The sequence below is a fragment of the Anticarsia gemmatalis genome, chromosome 19 (assembly GCF_050436995.1).
Source record: "Anticarsia gemmatalis isolate Benzon Research Colony breed Stoneville strain chromosome 19, ilAntGemm2 primary, whole genome shotgun sequence".
Taxonomy (NCBI): domain Eukaryota; kingdom Metazoa; phylum Arthropoda; class Insecta; order Lepidoptera; family Erebidae; genus Anticarsia; species Anticarsia gemmatalis.
The window spans coordinates 214530-233263 of NC_134763.1; positions in this window are offsets into that span (position 1 = coordinate 214530).

An 18734-nucleotide genomic window follows, 5' to 3' on the forward strand; every position below is an offset into this window, starting at 1 on the left:
TAATTTGTAATGATCAGTCGTTAATAAAAAATGGGTAAAGCATGAATACTGCAAATTACTAATTAAGTGTGTTTGAATAAGTACTTCTGTGTCGTAAATTGAGTGTAAAATTTGTTTTAACGATGTAATGCGTTTATTGGATGATCACATTTTAATTATTGCGATGATTTTCATGTATTAATTACAGCAAACTTAATAATGTTACCTGTACGACGCTTAATTACCAGTACATATAAGTATCAGTAATACATTTATCCAAATCACAAAGTTTGTATGTTATGTGATATTTTTGTGTTATTCTGAATGTTTGTATCCCATTTAAGTAATATTACTGCAATTAATTTAAAGAAAATAAACCCACCCCACTTAGTTCCAGACAATATCAGAAATAAATCACACCCTTTTAATGAGTGTCATAAAAATGAGATTATTTATCAACCAAATAAATTACATCCATTATCCAAAACATTTTAATTAGCTGCTCTTAAGCGAGGTAGAGCGATATCGTTGCATTATCAGAGCATGCGCTGTGACGGGCCCGCTCGCCAATTCGCGCTATCGACCGCTCGTGACACACTCATTAAGATACAGCCTCCAATCTCCGGACGCAAGTAATGGACCAATCTCTACCGGCCACACAGCCCTTGGGTACGTCGTCAGCGGAGCACGAGCGGAGCGGGGAGCGATAAGCGATGTTTCAGTTCTTTTGTTCTCAAATGTTGTTTCTATAATTATTATTATGGTTCTTCTTTATACGGCTTTTTTTCATGGGTAGTTTATGTTACATGTTCAATTTGTTTTAATAGATGGATGTGGCAAAATCGCACATTTTCTATTTTCGTCTCGCTAATATCGGGCATGCCGTAGGGAGATTGACACAGGACTGGGCAGCGTGGCATGGACCAAGAGAGCCTTATACTTAGCCGTCAGTAAGGAGATAAATGGCGATGAGATAAATTACAAAATAGAATATTACATTGCGAAAGGAAAAAGAATAGTATTGAATATAACTTGTGTCCTTTCACGTTAATTAAGTCACACAATTAAAAATGTTTATGAAAATGCCTTAAATAATTTTCTTCGTTCCTCCGCCCGCTATCACTTACACTCTACAAAATAAATCGTATCTCAATAACAAAGAATCTTTTGTATATATTAAAGGTTGAAGTCGTAACATTAAGCGTAACGATTATGAGCACAATTTATTGTGTCCATTTACTTAATACACTGGATAATGGAATCTTTGTGTTGTTTTCCAACTAGATTGTGTTGACACACTACGCCTGTAGCGTCTTCTAATAACTGGATTGTTCAGTGTCATCCGAGTTTAAATAGTTTTTCTCTAGTTTTGTTTGAAAGAAAGTTTTATTTTATTAAGTGACAGTAATCTTTTTGTCAAATTATTTCTATTGAGGTAAACGAATGTGATGAAAATGTGAAAAAAGTTGACTGTTAAAACGCAAAAACTTGGTGTAGAATTCCGAATTCGTATCTTCATTTCATATCATTTTGGGTAGGTAGTGGGACTATAAATATACAGTGTGGAAAAAAATACATATGAACAACGGTGGAAAACTACTTTAAATATACATAGAAGATATATTATCTTAATTCACCGAAAAGAAACACAGACTTACAACACAACCCTGTATTTGAAGGTAAGTTAAAAACGCTGTTATGATGTCATCGTTAATAATACGTGAAGGAAATTATTTGATTTTCAAAACAGTACATATCTCGAATTCAGTACACGTATCTATGCAACCTAAATACAAAAACCATGTTTATATTAAACAGTGAGTTCTAAAACAAACAGTTATATACCTCTCTACTTCCCTAAGTAGAGATCAGATAACATTTCCGCCCACAACGACGAGAACTCTACAAAAATGACGAATTACCATAAAATATGATTAGTTCGTGTCGCGCGACGTCGTGCAACATCAAGCGACGTCGCGCAACGTTGCATACTAAGTGACTCTATCTAACTCTATCGTGCATTGCATCTCTCCAAACTTTAGACTTTTCTAAAGTAGGATTTATGTGAGGGAGCAGCCATATAGTACGTCACGATTTTCCTTGTTTCAATTTGACTCATTGTGTTTGGTCTGTTGATGTTTAGGGATTCAATGTGCTTTGTATTATGAGAATATCTAAAATAAAATGCCCAATATTTTTGATCAATTAAAGAGAAAACATTGTGACGCTCATGTTTACAATATCTAATAGTTGTTGTGGGCCATTTTAAGTACCTTAGAAATAACATTCTATAAAATATTATTGTCAAACCAAAATCTATTTTAACTCATAAGTATTTTCGCAATAAACTAGCAGAAAGTACCATCTATTTAACGATTCTTTGACACGTAAGATATGGCCGTGGCGTGTACACACGAGCGCATTACCGCGCGTTAGTATGCGCACTAGCGCCGGCGCATCTCGCGCCAGATCAGCGCATTTCGCTCACGTCCCTAATTGCGCTCTAACTGTTCTCTACATTTGAAATACTACCACTCTCTACCCAGACCCGCTTGACTTTTATTTATCACTGCCATTAGGATATTCAAGGGCTTAGTACTCTACTTTATTTATTAGATAAATAAAAATGTAGAGTTATGTGTGATGTTTCATTCATTGATCGTTCATATTTCTTGGTGGTAGAGCTATTAAGTGACTTTAATCACGTCCTGTTTTTATGCGACTCTTCTTCTGTATATTTGATGAGAACGCACATATTTGAGTTTATTTTCAGACAATCTCTACCTAGAGCTTGCACAATTAGAAAGATTTAAAATGAAAAACGTTTAACTGAAATTAACTTTGTGGTTATATATTTTTTAAAATATATTGAATAACTTTCGATTAAGTTACAGTAGTCATAGGTCCACTGTTTTTTATTCGGCAATGAATAAATAAATATTAAATATCTTAAAGTTCTAACCACAGACGACAGATTTTATGATATAACACGTAATTTGTTCATAAAAATACAGCCTCTACAAATATTGTGACTCTACCAAGTCATTTGCATGTTCAATCAATAAATAATTAAATATGCAATATTCATAGAGTCACAAATGCAAACACTATAACTTGTAATGTTTACGGTCCACGAGTAGTCTCTACCAGCTAGAGTGGTAGAGTCGTAGAGCCGGTATTAATCCGTTGATTGGTTCTCACGCCATTACACGCTCTAGCTTTTATTAAGTGAATAAAGTGCAGTTGCAATCTATTGCAGTAGCTCTAGCGCAATCGTTTCGTCAGAGTTATTGGAAGGAAAAATGTTTAAGTTAATTCTATGTTTAATATTACTAGATATATATGTATATTTATGGATAAGATTGATTAAAAATAAAATAAAAATTTCCATATTAACTTGAAAATTCATACAGAAAAATTTTATTCTTTATAATATTGGTTCCTAGATATTATGATAATAATTATTGATTTTCACTTAAAACGGATTGTTTTTCAGCAATAAACACTGAAGTATCACATAAAGGAATACTAGTCAGTGAGGTAAATTGACTTCAAAGTTAAACATCAAACAAAAGACATCAACGAGCTACAGCTTTAAAAGTTTTTATATGGGTTTCTTGAAAAACTATACTGTGTGATACAATAAACAGAGCTATCATAATAAGGTGTTCCCATGAGAATGAAACAAAGGACCTAAGTAAAGACAGTCATTGCCCAACTCCTCAGCAACAAAGAAGGATTTAGCCGGATCGCAAGTCAAGTAAATTGTAAGTCTCAAAGGTAACTTAAACGAATAGGTACATACAACAAAGAATGTAAAGCTCAGTCTCATTGTACAAGTGTTGTGTGTGTGCGTTAATTTGCAACACGTAGAGTCGATTAGCTCACAAAGTAAGAGTCGCTCGCTGCAGTTCACTCACGCCGAGCATTTCCTTCAGAAATAACAACACGCATTCATACGATACTTATAACAATAAAAACTCTACCACTCTACCGCTCAGCTATTTTAATCGAAGCCTACAAGAAGCCAGACGTAACATCCTCTCATCTTACGCAACAAAAACTGAACGAGTTTGTAGTTTTAATTCAGCGCTCGCGCATGTCGTGAACGGGAATAGAGCGGCCGACCCCGCGGTCACGTTTCAAACCATTGTTTACGTACACGACCATTGTTTAAGGGGCGAGCTGACCATCACAGCGCTAATAAACTGCGAGCACCTTTCTAACTGTAGCGGCCAATGAGAGCGCGGTGGAGCCACGCCCGCCGCCCCCCGCGCCCGCCCCTCACCGCCCCTCGCCGCTCTAGTGCTCCTAGACCTCCTCCGTGACCTCTGCGAGTGCCTCGTTCCTCACTTATCGCTGCTTTATTATACGATCGCAGGTCATAGATCCGGCTCTACGTACACTCTACCAAATTGGATGTTAACACCTTTTGTTGGCTTTCTAGGAATATATAACACTGAGGTTACGATAGAGCGCGTGTTAGACCTGATAATATCACAATGTAGAGATAATCGCGGTATTACTCTACACAAGATATAGGCTGTGAAAGCTCTTACATAGCGAAGGAACCGTTAGCAAGGCTCGGTAAGTGATTGCTTCCATACAGTCACGTATTTAGAAAATACTGAGCAGACTCTACTGTAAACAACTAGAAACTGTGTTAAAATTATCGTAATTTTGTTGAGGAACTCTAACTTAACATAATATTGTATCATTTCAAACTGTGAGAACAAACAAATGAAGGAAACAAGCAAGTAACACTTAAATTACAACCGAAGCAAGAGTCACACAAAGAACTCCGACTGCGCCTCAAACGTGAGACATTACGTACGAACAATGAACATTTACTCAAACTACACCACTTAGTAGATATAATAGACATTTGCAATGTTCACGATAATTTCCACGTATTTCTAGCCCAACCTCATTAGAATAAAACACGCATCCTTATTTAGAACTCTACATAAACACATCTCATTTAAAATACTAGTGAGGTGTTAACTCTACATTACACCAGAAAGTAATCTCATTTGTTTTAGACATGTTTATGTATACAACTCTACCTAGAGACGGATGGCTCGCTCGTCGTACAGTCACGAGCCTGTAATGAAGAGGCTCTGCTTTATAAACCTATAAGTAGTCGACTCTACCATGACTGTGAATCATGAAACGGTATTTCCGCTCTACGCGTTAAGTGAAACGAATTTAAAAGACGTTCAGCGCTGGTAGAGATTATTGTAGAGTTTCTACTTTTTCTTTTTATGTTTGTAAACTTCATTAACTGAGTTGTTTTATTGTTTAGCAAATTCTGTGTTTATATTACCAGAACCATTATTCAGCAACGCCGCCTCGTAGTCCGAATCATTCCGACATTTTTCGATATAAAGCTCTACGATAAAGTATCTAGCTACTGTACACAAAGGCTTGCTATATTTTCAAACGATAACCAACATTTTCTTCGATAAAGCTAAAAAATGGCGACAAATTAAGAGTAATTCCGTGCGATCGTGGCGTCGCATCGATTTGGTGCAGTTTGTACGTGGCGTGAGGTAGAGTCGTTTGTCCGAGCGACTTACAGCCGATACCAGCGCCCTGATTGTACACGAGACCTTCCGATCGACCGATAAAGCCTCACTTCACACGTCGGTAGAGTCGACTCTACCAGCTCTACCTGATGCCAGATAGCGCTACACGGACGGAGGCTGTATCTCGTTATTTCGGGCAGATACAATAGATTTATTGGTTTCGCGGTTCATAAATTACTGGCGTAATTGTTTTAAATAAGGTTTTTGTGCAACTGTCTGGTTTTTCTCACGGAAGTAGAGTTCGATGTGTTTGGCACGATTGTCTGCCTACACGATGTTGTGATCAGTAATGAGCGTAATGGTCATACATTATAGATTATAAAATGAGATCAATATAATGGATCAAACGCGTGAGCATGCAATTTGTTTAACAGCCGTCGAGTGCTTTAAACACAATAAAAACAGACTATCAGATAAACCTACTCTTTAAAATAATTACAATTTAATTCAGGCTACATGGTAAAGATTTGATCTTTACAGCCAGCGCTTATTTTCCTACAAAACAAATTCTCAGAAAATGAAGAAACACCTCAGTATAATAATAAATTGTCGAACAGAAACAATGTGAGCTCTACCTCCGCCCTACAAGTCTACAGTGAATCATTGCAATCTAAAATTAAACCCAATACCCACAATCCATCCATCGATTTATCTATATTAATCAGTTGTTGCATCCGGTACATCGGTACGACGCGGTACGACGTGGTACGGCGCGGGACGGTACGGAAGAGGTCGGCAGTGTGCGGTGGTGCACGGATCGTGCGCGCGCGCAGCCCCGCGTCACGCGCGCCGCTGATAATTTATGAACGACGCCAGTTTTTCATTTTGCCTCGCCAGTCGCTGCCAGTTGCCGGCCCGACCGTGAGTCGCCCGTCGTGTGTCTAGATTTGACGGAATACTGGGATAGTCTGGAGTCTTTACCATCTTTGATAATCGATCTTTTTGATTACAGCTTAATCAAGCGCAATTAGCATTCACCACTAAACAGCTTCTTGTCAAGAGTGCAAAACCTGATCAAGATTCAAGACATTATGAATATTTAAAAAAAATTGTTATCACTAGCTTCAGTGCTCAACGATTTGCATGTTCTTTATGCTTTTAAACACACTCGTTCGGTTTAAAAGAATGGAAAGCGTCCAACGTACATATATTGGAAACTTGATAAATGCAATGAGTAACCCTAACCTTATTCAACGATATGATCCAAGTAATGCAACAATAACAACAATGAACAATTGTTCAAAATGTCTCCCTATGTGCTAACAGATGGTGCTCTGCGGCGTATAGCGTGCAGGGCGCAGGCAGAGGTCGCTGCAATCTATCTGTCACGGTGGCGAGCCCGCGCGCCCGCCGCTGACGGACGACGGCCCCGCGCCTGCGCCTGCGCAAGTACTGCAACACAACACACTCACCGGGCCGAGATGCTATTGTGTTATTGTTGGGGAAATATTTTGATTGTTATGATAGTTATGGAAACAATTATAAATATTGTAAACTCTATTTATGTAGAACAAGATTAAATTAAAACCGTGAATCTTAACCTGATTTTAACATTTTCCTTATAAGGAACTCGTTTAAGTTGCGAGTTCATTTGTGTTCGTTAGAAATAAAACTGAAATAATTTTAAGTCAAATATTAAAATAAGGTATTTTCCAAATATTTGGGTAGATTATAAGTGTTATCGGTGTCAAAATAGTACACATTACAAACACATATTTAAATGATAAGTTTATAGAATTTTAGTTAATTTAAGATAGTATCATGACTACTTTATTTCGCATTAATCTACCATTAAATACGTGCCTGCAAACTACAGGTTAAAACTTAATCAAGCGTATAATGAAGTAAGGAACAAAACTAAAAAACTATGATTAATGATATTTTGTATAAAACCATCTAGTCCAGTGTTGCCAATCTGTTATAATGAACCTGCTATAATTATAATTTTTAACCTTTTTGAATTAAAATACTGTCTTGAACTTGTGCTTTAAATTACATGCATATTATAAAGTCTAAGATAAAAAAAAAGAAATTAGATTGCGCAGTGCACACGAGTACTATTTCAAAATAAAATGAGGTTTATAATAAAACTACATAGGTACCTATGTAGTTACCAGGTGCTTATACTAATAATTACGAGAGTACAAATTTTAATATGGCCAAAAGCTAAAATTCTAACACATTTTTTTTTGTTTTTTAATCTTTCCAGGTTTATGACGAGGTTCGATCTCCATTACCAGAAAATTAAGTGCTACTTGTAGCTAAAATGACCGGATACAACACTTCTTATAAGCATCGATTAGCTTAAGGAATGAAAAATATAGTCTTATTCACTTTATCTATCAGAAACTGGTCCTCATTCTATTTGACTTCTATTCACTGGTCAAAAACCGTGATAACTTAACTAACAAATAACTTTAAAACTCTTCATCCACCCACACACCCCTCTCAGATAACTCTATCACTATAACAAAACGAATTTGAAGTCTCTCATAACTTGTACAACGAACTATTGAACGTAAACCTATCATCTGCCCTACAAGTTATACTGTTATAGAGACGATTGAACAAGTGGTGTCAGCTTCCAACATAACAATAGACTAAGGGGTCTACTTTAATTTCACGAATAGTCGATCTTTTCGATCCGAAATTTATTTTCGTTCGAACTTTTGTCACATTTATAAACGCATGAAATCCACATTGCTACGTTATTTTTGCAGATACACAGTGATAATAAGATTTATTAATTGATACAAAAGCATGAATTTTGCATGCAATGACCAATTTTTTTAAATTAAGTTAAATTAGGATGCGAGGCGTATAAACAACAGTTTATAGTATGGTATACTGTATAAAAATCCTTGAATAAAATAGAGTAAGGTGATAAATTTGAAATGTTAATAAAGAAAACAGAAATGCACAATACTCCGAAGCTTTGGCAGATAAAAAGAGCATAAACATTTTCGAATTCTTTTTCGATATTTACTTTCGAGAAAAAATAGTAGACCTCTCGATGTTTTGTCAAAGTTGTTAGAATATAACTATTATAGTGAAGGCGCGGTGTCGACTTCCAAACCTACAGGGTGTGACAATGGGTGAGCCACATGCATAGCCGGCGAGGTGTGGGCGGCCAGCGGCTATCAACGACCCTCGCGGCTATTATATCTACGTTTATGATGTGAATCAGTTCGAGGATAACTATCCTGATGGGAAATAGGGTATTGGAGAAGTTTGTGAAAGTTGGTTGAAGTTTCATATATTTTAAAAGATATCCACTTTAGACAGTTCAATGTCTCTATAACGGATTATAACGGATATATTTTTTGTCTAGACAAGTCAAGTCTAGACTCCAAATCATAACTGCTAATTCTTTGATTCAAACATACCTGAGAAGAACCCGAACTAAATCAAAATCACTTATTTCTGTTAATGTGAAGAACATTTTAATCCTTCAAGGGTTCCCATCAGTACAGTGCGTCAAAGATAAAAGCAGCAGCATATCTTTCAGCATATTAACTGAATCTGAATTTTGTAGTTCATTTACAATACCACATTGATAAGTTATAAATTGATCATAAATTTATGAAAAACATCGACAGAAATAGGTGTAACAAATCTCAAAATCACATTCACACACCCCCGCAATCAAGAATCTATTCATTACACGTAACAGTTAAGTGCAATCATCATCATAATAACGCGACGTTTTATAAACGACGGAGACCTCCCACTTCAGCGTCACCACACTACACACCACGATGGACCACGAGCGACCACGGCGGACGAGAGACCATCAACATGCGCTCATTGCTCATTAATATGTTAATGAACGCGTCTCCCTCAGGCAGCGCGCTGTCGGCCAGCGCTTGTCGATGGTAATTCAATGACCCGACCACATTACCACCTCATACTGCCTCTTAATTTATCACTAACCAAGAATTAATATGTCCCTGATTCGATTCGGCTGTTTCATAAAACATTCATTACGTTCTAACATTCAGTCTCGTCCGCTGCACTGTCGCGAGTCCTCTCCGTTTAATTGATAATAAAACTGATACCTTCTGATATACACTTTTGATGGAGTTCAACTAAATGTATTTGAAATTATTTAGATTATCGGGACTTTGATATTGAAAGAATTACGGATTATCTGAGCTTTTGTTGTTATTTAATACGGCCACCTACGGGCCCGCTCGTGGAGGTTTATGAGCTATACAAGTAATAAGCTTTGCTGTACGATGTTCTAAACGTCGAAGTATTTGTAAGAACAGTATGTTTCGTTTTAGAAAGGTTTTAATGGGACAAGTCTGGACAAGAGAGTCAATAATGTTAATTGTTTAACATTTAAATAACAGGCTCGTTGTATTAACAGTCGCACAAGTGATCATAAATCCTCCACTAGGCTGTACTGCGGCAACACTGTGGAGAAATCTGAGGCACGCACGATTTTCTCCATGTTTTGACATCAAAGTGAATTATAAATACAATTAATTCGCAGATAATTTCAAGGAGTCAAAGATCAACGACGACTTGTTGCGCAGGATGAGAGCCTCTTTATGTGCAATTTAGTTTCACTTCAGCCTTAAGTACTCCACCTATTCAATTCAAGTAAACAACTTTTACATTATTATATACCTACAGAAGAAGAAAAACGTTATAAATTGACGTTGCCCAGTTGGTGGTTAGTAATGTACGCGACTTTATACTCTGCACGGTTCGATTTTTTATCGATTATTTAATCGGCCAAAAAAAAAACAGTAAGTCGACGATTGCCTTTAAAGACGAATATGAGTCAGATAATCGCAGAAAACCGATGTGTCACCCACTAATTAATGATATATTGTTGCTAAATACTCCTACTTACGGTTACAGACCAATGACTAAGTTAAAAGAGAAGTTTCAGCCATTAACCACAATAACCACATAAAAAGAAGGCAAAACAAACAAAGACTAACTATTTCTACATTAAAGTAAATAGCTTGTCGCCTATCAGTCTGTGTCGCGCGTCGTCGCCGCAACTCGCACGACACTGCACGACACTGCACGGTCCAGCGCTGCGCAGACGCACCCTCTAATTAGAGACAGTCGTGCGCCCGCGCCGCGTCGCACCTGCCATCTATTTACATGCACACACCCGGTTACCGCACTGATTATGCAGATAATTACAATATAGCCGTGCTGTGACAATATTGTAACGGGAGTTTGTACAAATAAGGGATTATTGGGATTTCGAAAATATAGTAGATTTAATGCTTTTGTCTGTCTTGAAAACTGAGATAACATAACGCCTATTACACCTGCAGGAGCTAGTAGAGGTGTATAAAATTACTAGTATTGTTGCTCCGTTGGTCACGCCAACTTAGAACCAACCATAGAAAACCTTGCCGTACCGGGGAATCGAAGCTGAGACCATGCGTTCAGCAATCGAAAACATTACTGATCGACTGATGATGAAAACTGCCCATTTAAAAATTCCAACCCGATTCTCTAGGTAATCATTAGGTGTAGGTAGGTAATGAATAGCAAGACTTCTGATCTGCAGGTAAATAACAGTAAACTATACGGGTCATTCTCAGTTAAGAGGTAATATGATGTTAGAAGAGGCGGCATGACAAAAATGATAAAAAATTTATGTAGGATCAGTATTTTCTTACCAAAACACTTATTATCTTCATATCCAGACAACAGCCAGACAAAATCTTAATTTTTTACCATTTTATAACTGACCAGGGGAGATACTGAGGACAGGGGAGGGACATTTATGTTGTGTTATGAAATAAATAACAGTGGTAGTTTGAGAATCAACTTCATTTTTATTTAATATTAGTCAGACTTAATTTCAACAGCCATCAGACTTCACTATAAAATAATCTTTCATTCCTACAAAGCAACAAAAACATGACATTATACGAAAATCAATTTGTTTGTTCTCTAGGTGTCATTTCATTCACAGTTTTAATTAGTCCTTCTTTTTTCTTATCATATTTCTTTTGCTCTTTAATCTTTTGCTGTTCATATTTCACAGGGTCATGTTTATTTTTTGGTATCTCAGCCTTTCCGCTACACGTTTTTTTTCAAAGCGTTCTTCACGCGTCATTTTTTTTCGTGCCGCCATAATCTGTAACCAAAATATGGTAACTTGGCATCGACGTTTTTCTATAAGGTAACCGGGTTAAAAAGGACTGCTCCTTTACTTATTACAAAAACAATAAGAGTTTCGAGGAACACTACCTGGTATGACATACCTGGGATGAAAGCGACAATAAACACTCGTACAATCGACATTTAAAATAACAAGATTTATGTTTAAACTAAAACCAGACTAGGTAAATACACTCGGATACTAAATAATGGATAACTGCATCATAAGCAGGAAGCAGTTATCTCCCCTGAGCAGTAAGTATCTCCCCTGGTACCTTAAGCGGCAGGGTAAAGAAGACAGGGGAGATACTATTTCGACAAAATATCTATTGTGTAATGTAACAAGTTATTAGACGGGAAGATTACGATTCTTTGCATACATTACAGTAATTCTAGGAAGAAAGTAAAATATTTATGCTTATAATAAAGAATAAAATCTTACCAGGGGAAAGAACACACTCACTGAACCACGACAGTTTTCACCAAGTGGCGTCTGTGTAATAGAGAACAATATGGCGGGCGCATTCGCGCCGACGGCTTGCTGTCATCTTCACGTTAGTAACTTTGTGCTCAAGGTCAGAATTTACGCGGCAAAATTAAATGTCGTGAGTTTTTAATGAAAACAAAACGCCAGGGGAAGAGATGCTATATACGAGGGACAAATTTCAATATTAAACATTTTATGAATATCTAAATGTTACCTTTTTTATTTTTTTCATTGCTTTAATTTACTTTGTCTAGTTTTTAAATAATACACAGTTTAATTTATTTAATAATTTAAAGATAATTAAAAATACTAATTTATTAACATGATCGGTTAAAGGACAGACCAGGGGAGATACATTTTTCATGTTTAAGGCGCTTTTGTGACTAAATTAAAAACATTTCAGCGGTGAATTTTAGTGACCTTACGGAAGATACTGACTTTGATAATCTCACAGCTTTATTTTAAATAAATTATCAATTAAAAATATAAAAAAATTCATTGACATTGAAATTACCTCATGACTTAGAACGACCCATACACAACACAACAATATAGAATCAGCCTGAAACATTTAACTATCAACTAATATTTGTATCTATTAGGTCTGGAACTACATAGTCATCAGAAAGCTACGTGTGTTACCGCTAGACCTCCGTGTTGTTATTTATCATTATTAAAACTGTAACGGTGCTACAAATTAGACGTGTTTGTAAAAAACATCGAGATCGATTACTGCGAGGTCTTTCAACTTAAAACAATTTATCTATTTATAGAGTGACTGTTTGTGTTGTGTTGATAGACTTTGATTGCGAAAACACAGCGCAAAGGATTTGACTGAACATGGTAACAGTAAGAACAATGATGGCCTGATGGACTATTTTTGCCATTTTTCGAGCAAACTAAGCAAATCTGAAGTCAAAATATACGGATATTTTTTTTTCTGAGTATTTTCGTACAGAAATGTTTTCCGCGAACTGCATTCTGCAAAATGCACTTCAGCAGTAGGCAAATCAAGTTAGTAGTTGCAGTAATATTTCAGGACAAATATCCTCTACAGACTCTGCTACAAGTTTTTATTCACGGACCGAAATAAAACATAACCAACACTTACAATATATTTTACCCATCCCATCTTCATCGCTCCATAAAAGTCCCGCTAATAAGCAATAAAAGCCATTAGCTATCGTGTACACCGACTGCACCGGCTACACAGGCTGTACTGACTACATAGTACCGAGGGTACACGAGACACTTAACCCTGCGACCGCTCGGCGCAGGCGCATGCGCACGCCGCAGTACTGCTCTAATTAGTACCAGACGGAACGTGTTAAGACGCGGAAGTGAGGACATACGCAAGGGTTAACTGTAGTTACTTACAAACTTAAACTTAGGGTTAAAAGGCCATTTGGATTAGTCTGATTACTAATGAACGTCACGAGCTTTTTTACTGGCCAAAAATTTGACCAGAGATAAAGCATTTGTCGTCACAATCATACAAATATTAATCTTACTTGTGCATCTTTGATGCAAAGTTAGTGGAAAGGCGACATTCTTAACCAATTTATTCGAGTCTCTTATAAACGATAATGTATAACAATCCTCCGAGAATCTGAAATATCTATGCCGCCTAAGAATGGAATGGTAATGGCGTGGCTTACCATTGCGCCACACTCGCTGTAGAATTTCATAAAACATTAACTGAAACACGAGTGTTGCACGGCGCTTATTTCAGTACATTATGCCTCTAATACATTATTGATCGGCTGCCTAATAAACCAGGGCCTAACGAGGCGGGTAACGGCGCGGCTAATGAGCGGCACAGCGCGGCACGACGCCGCATGCCGCATGCCGCATGCCGCGTGCGTGCCGCCGACGTGTTGCGCCGCGATCACGATGTCGTTATGAAGCCGCTACGATATTCATGGCAACACTGGATTATATTGATAGTGTTGCTAGTGCTAAATAACGGTAATACTGTTCGAAGGGAAGTAATGCTGAAAGTTTTGCAATTTCTGCACTTTAGAAGGCTCTACGCAACTAAAAGCTTGGGGAAAGGATGAAAAAGTTGTTAACAATTTAATTTTTAGGATCTACTTTCATGGCTACTGGACGCAAATTTTACAGGTTCTACTAGAAACAGAAAACATTAAATGGTCCTAAAGTTGCTACTGAGGTATTTGCAACTAGCATCTTCATTATCTATCGCTCTATCACTCCTATTTCAAGTTAAGAAAGCAGTTACCAAATAAATACTTAAACAAAATTGGATGTAGATTTTCTTCGTCTAGAGAGGGCATTATTTCACGGCATCCCCGTGTAGCGAGTGTAGCAACGTGACGAACAACCGTGATAGCAGGCCAGTGCTCTTTGATCCGCGTCCGCCGTGACACGGAATAATGACTCCGCGTGACGATCACCGATCTCAACACACCTACCGAAGTTACTGAACTGTCGCATGTCACACGCGAGAAAACATATGTTTACTAATGTTATAGGTATCTATTTTGTACGCTACTAACGTATAAATCTATGACGTAGTAGGTTTTGATAGCAACTTCGTCCGCTTGAAAAGACTAACCGGGCGAAAAGCATCTGAATCTGACTAGCAAATTGCATTAAAATTAGTACAATGGTTAAGTCGTAGAAGATTAACAAAGATGCATAATACATACAGGTACAACTATCTTCACAAACTTTTACATTTATAGTATTAGTAGGACTTACTTAAGGAGGCCTTTTTTGGTCGGTTTTCAAAAGTCTTTATGCGCGTCGCAGATCTCACTCATATTGTATTGAAAGTGGAGATTATCGATGTGCAACGTTTAAGCTTAGCGATTAGTGTCGAGATGATGTGGGTAAATAACAGTTGTCTTTTGTTTGAAGGATTATGTCCAAATAGATCATACTTAGTCACATTCATAGATGTTTTGTGCAGTGCTTAGCTGTAGCATATTGTTTTGATCTAGCTCTGTTTATGTCATAGATCAATGGCCGAGTATTTCCTCACCTCTAGGTGCCAAAAAACCATTAAATAATGTACATTTTTATTATATTTATCACACATAAATCTTCAAAATCCAATTACAATACGGTAGCCGCCTCCCGAGCGCTCGATTCGATACGATTGTTCATAAAATATTCTAACGGTAGTAATCGTTTACTATAATTGATAATCGATGGACTACTCGATGCGTATGTAGCGATAATCAAGCCGATTTCACGCCGCGACGCACCGTTAAATACTTTAATCGTCGTAATGAATAAAAAAACTATTTCGCGAGGGGAGCTCAATTACACCCGAGGGGAACATTTTACGCAAATTAAAATACAATCAAACTAAAGTGAGCTTTATGCACTATACATAAAGATAATTTTCAATTGAGTTGTTTGAGTATTTGTATCAGAAAACAGACAATAAATAATTTAGTGCGATAGTTTAATCCTATTTGTGTGATACCACAGACAATATCTCCACTTGTGCAGCTGACGTTATAAAAAGCTGCCCTCTTTACATTGTGTTGCCCCCCGGCTTGGCCCGGGGTTGAACAATACCCTCGTTTTTTTGTGGTCGGAATAATGTTGTTAGAACAAGTGTGTGTTTGCAGTCTGTGCACGTTTGCACATGTTATGAGCTTATCCCTGATGATGTCGCGATGTCGCCGCAACAGTACGGAACCTGAATAACTAATGAGAATATTTTAACGATGGTTAATCGCGGTAGGTATTCAGGTTTTACAGTAGCGAGCTTGTTTTATGACTAATTAGATGCAAGCTCCTTATTACTAAGTTGCTTGCTGATTGGTGAGCACACGGCGAGATTAGTTAATCTCCTCTTAATCTAGAAGTAGGTGGAGCTTTTTAGAGTCTCTGATGAAAGATAAGAACTGGTCTGTTACCGTCTTTAGGTTGTTTCTTAATACCTAATGTGAAAGCTTCGTGGGATTATATGCATGAAGTTTATAGTGGCTAAGTGGCTTCTGTTGAGAATAATTTTATTATATTTTAATGTAATTCTTTTTGATTTCAAAATTGATGAAATTCCTTCATTCCAAAAATAAGTTTAACCTATTATAAAAAACGAATCGCGTAGGAGTCGATCATAACAAAATAATGAACCAAAAATTTTAATCAAAAATTAAAATCGTATCATTATTACTATTCATTTAAATAATTCTAAATGAACTGCCTAAGCTTCTGTTAAATTAAATTTAAATATAAAGCAGGTTGCAGACAAATTAAATGGTCAATTTAGTATGCATTATGATATTAGATATTAATTCATGTGTCGGGTTGAGTGAACTTTTGATGGGACGATGTAAATCCATCATAATTTTACGACATATAATTAAGCGAGTGCAGTCATTAATTAACTGATCCATTAATTTTACGATGCAATTAAAGGGCATGAATACTGCGACATCTTCGTAGATCTATGCCCTTTTCTTTGACGGCTTGTTAATCTGATAATAATGTTTTATAATCAGCGGCTGCAACCACATCAATCCTTCGACGCGTAGGTAGAACTAGAGGTTATGTCACGTGACAAACAAAAAGTATAAATAAATAATAAGTGTAAATATATAAGTACTTAGATATTATATTGGTATACCTAGTTGGTTGATTGAAAAGGTTAAAATGTTACACGGTACACATATTGAATTATCTAAACATAATGTACCTAATCAAAACAGTATCAGTCTGCACAAACATTCATTAATACGTATAATCCCATCATGACTAAAAATGATTAAGTAGGTACTTACCTGTACGCTGGAGCAACAGCCACAACGTAGCAACTCGCGAGCTCGGCGCCGGCGGGTCTCGATCCTGTGACAACACTGACACTTAATGCGGGTAGTCCACTATAAAACCATCCTTCTTACGAGTTATTATCACTTAGCTGTTGTTATTTATTAATCATCACTAATCACTTCGAGCACTTAGGTATCGCGAAAAGAACACAAACACTCATTACTTCTTAATAAAACGACTTACTATGTAGGTAGGTACTTTTATTACTCTTCGCGTGTTTAACCTAAATTCAAAACAACACTATGACGTCCTAATGCCAGTAGGTCTTTATCACACAGTAGCAACTATTACTTAATAATTACACAAAAAAAACAAAAACAGTAGATAACCGTCTTTTTGCGAAAGATTAGGTAAATTAAAATGACACTTTTATCGCGCGGTATGTTTTGATCAATGTGTCAACTGTCAAAGTGCGCAGACCAGTGTTGACAACTGTAGGTACGTCTTTTTATCTGGATTAACCTATTTACAGCCTCTATTATATTAAAAAATTCAGTAAACAGATAAGCAACAAAAAATAATATCTAATGAAGCTTAGTTTAGCACGAAATTGTGAAAAAAGCTTTTTTATATAACAATGTGCAATCGCCACCATGATAATAAAGGCACGCAAAGCAAGTACATTCCCGCAGTTTTATTTACCTAAAGCTATTCAACACCTCCCACGCAAGTGGTCGCAGGGTCGAATCCGAGGCAACACACCAATGACTTTTCGAAGTTATGTGTGTAGGTAATTATTAGAAATAATTATCACATGCTCCAACGGTGAAGGAAAACATCGTGAGGAAACCTTGCATGCCTAAAATTTGTTTAAAACATTTATTGAGGGCATGCAAAGCCCCCAACCCGCACTTGGCCAGCGTGGTGGACTCAAGGCCTAACCCCTCCCTCATTACGGGATGAGACCCTTGCCTAGCAGTGGGACATCAATGGCTTAAATTTATTATTTTATTAATTATTATTCTCTACCATTGGGGACTATCAAATGAAATCATTTACATATCTACCTACTTCATTCATTATCATAAACTTCATGTATTTGCATTCAGGTTAGTATTGAAACCCGCTGATTTGTTAAAATACTTATGTCTCATAGAGTTTCAAGTGCAATAAATACGGCATTGCATTTATTTACACTAGCTTACTAAAGATAATAGTTTCTTCTTCCGATAGATTAGTTTATTTAGAACAAAAGCAAATTACAATACTTCCGCGGCGCGTGGAGTGGTGCCGTACAAGGGTGCAGACTGCGGAGAGGTCCCGCGATGGACGATAACCTGCGCCCCGCGGCCGTGTACCGCAGACACTACCGCTTCATTACCCCGCGCCTAATGGGATTGTGTTGCTAATGATCCTGCTACAACTAAGGCTTTACACGGTTACGGTTAAAAACCTATTTAAACTTGAGTCACAGCTTGAGTGTTATTCATTAATACTGTCGACAGCGGAACTTTTCTGACTGTAAATTCTGGAACTAAAGCGAAATTGTCACCTTTTATGGCGTGGTACCACCTACCTACAAAATACTATTTAGGTGTCAACAGTAGAAATACCGCGTAACCATTGTGTCCGTCAAAATGGCGGGTGGAAAGTCATGAAATCGAATGAAACGTGCTTTATTATTTTGTAGTGTTTTGGTAGTATTTAGTAGCTAAGCAAAAATATTTAGTAGTATTACCAATACGATATGAAACGAAAAACAAAATCCGCCGCCAAGCTGATGTCTG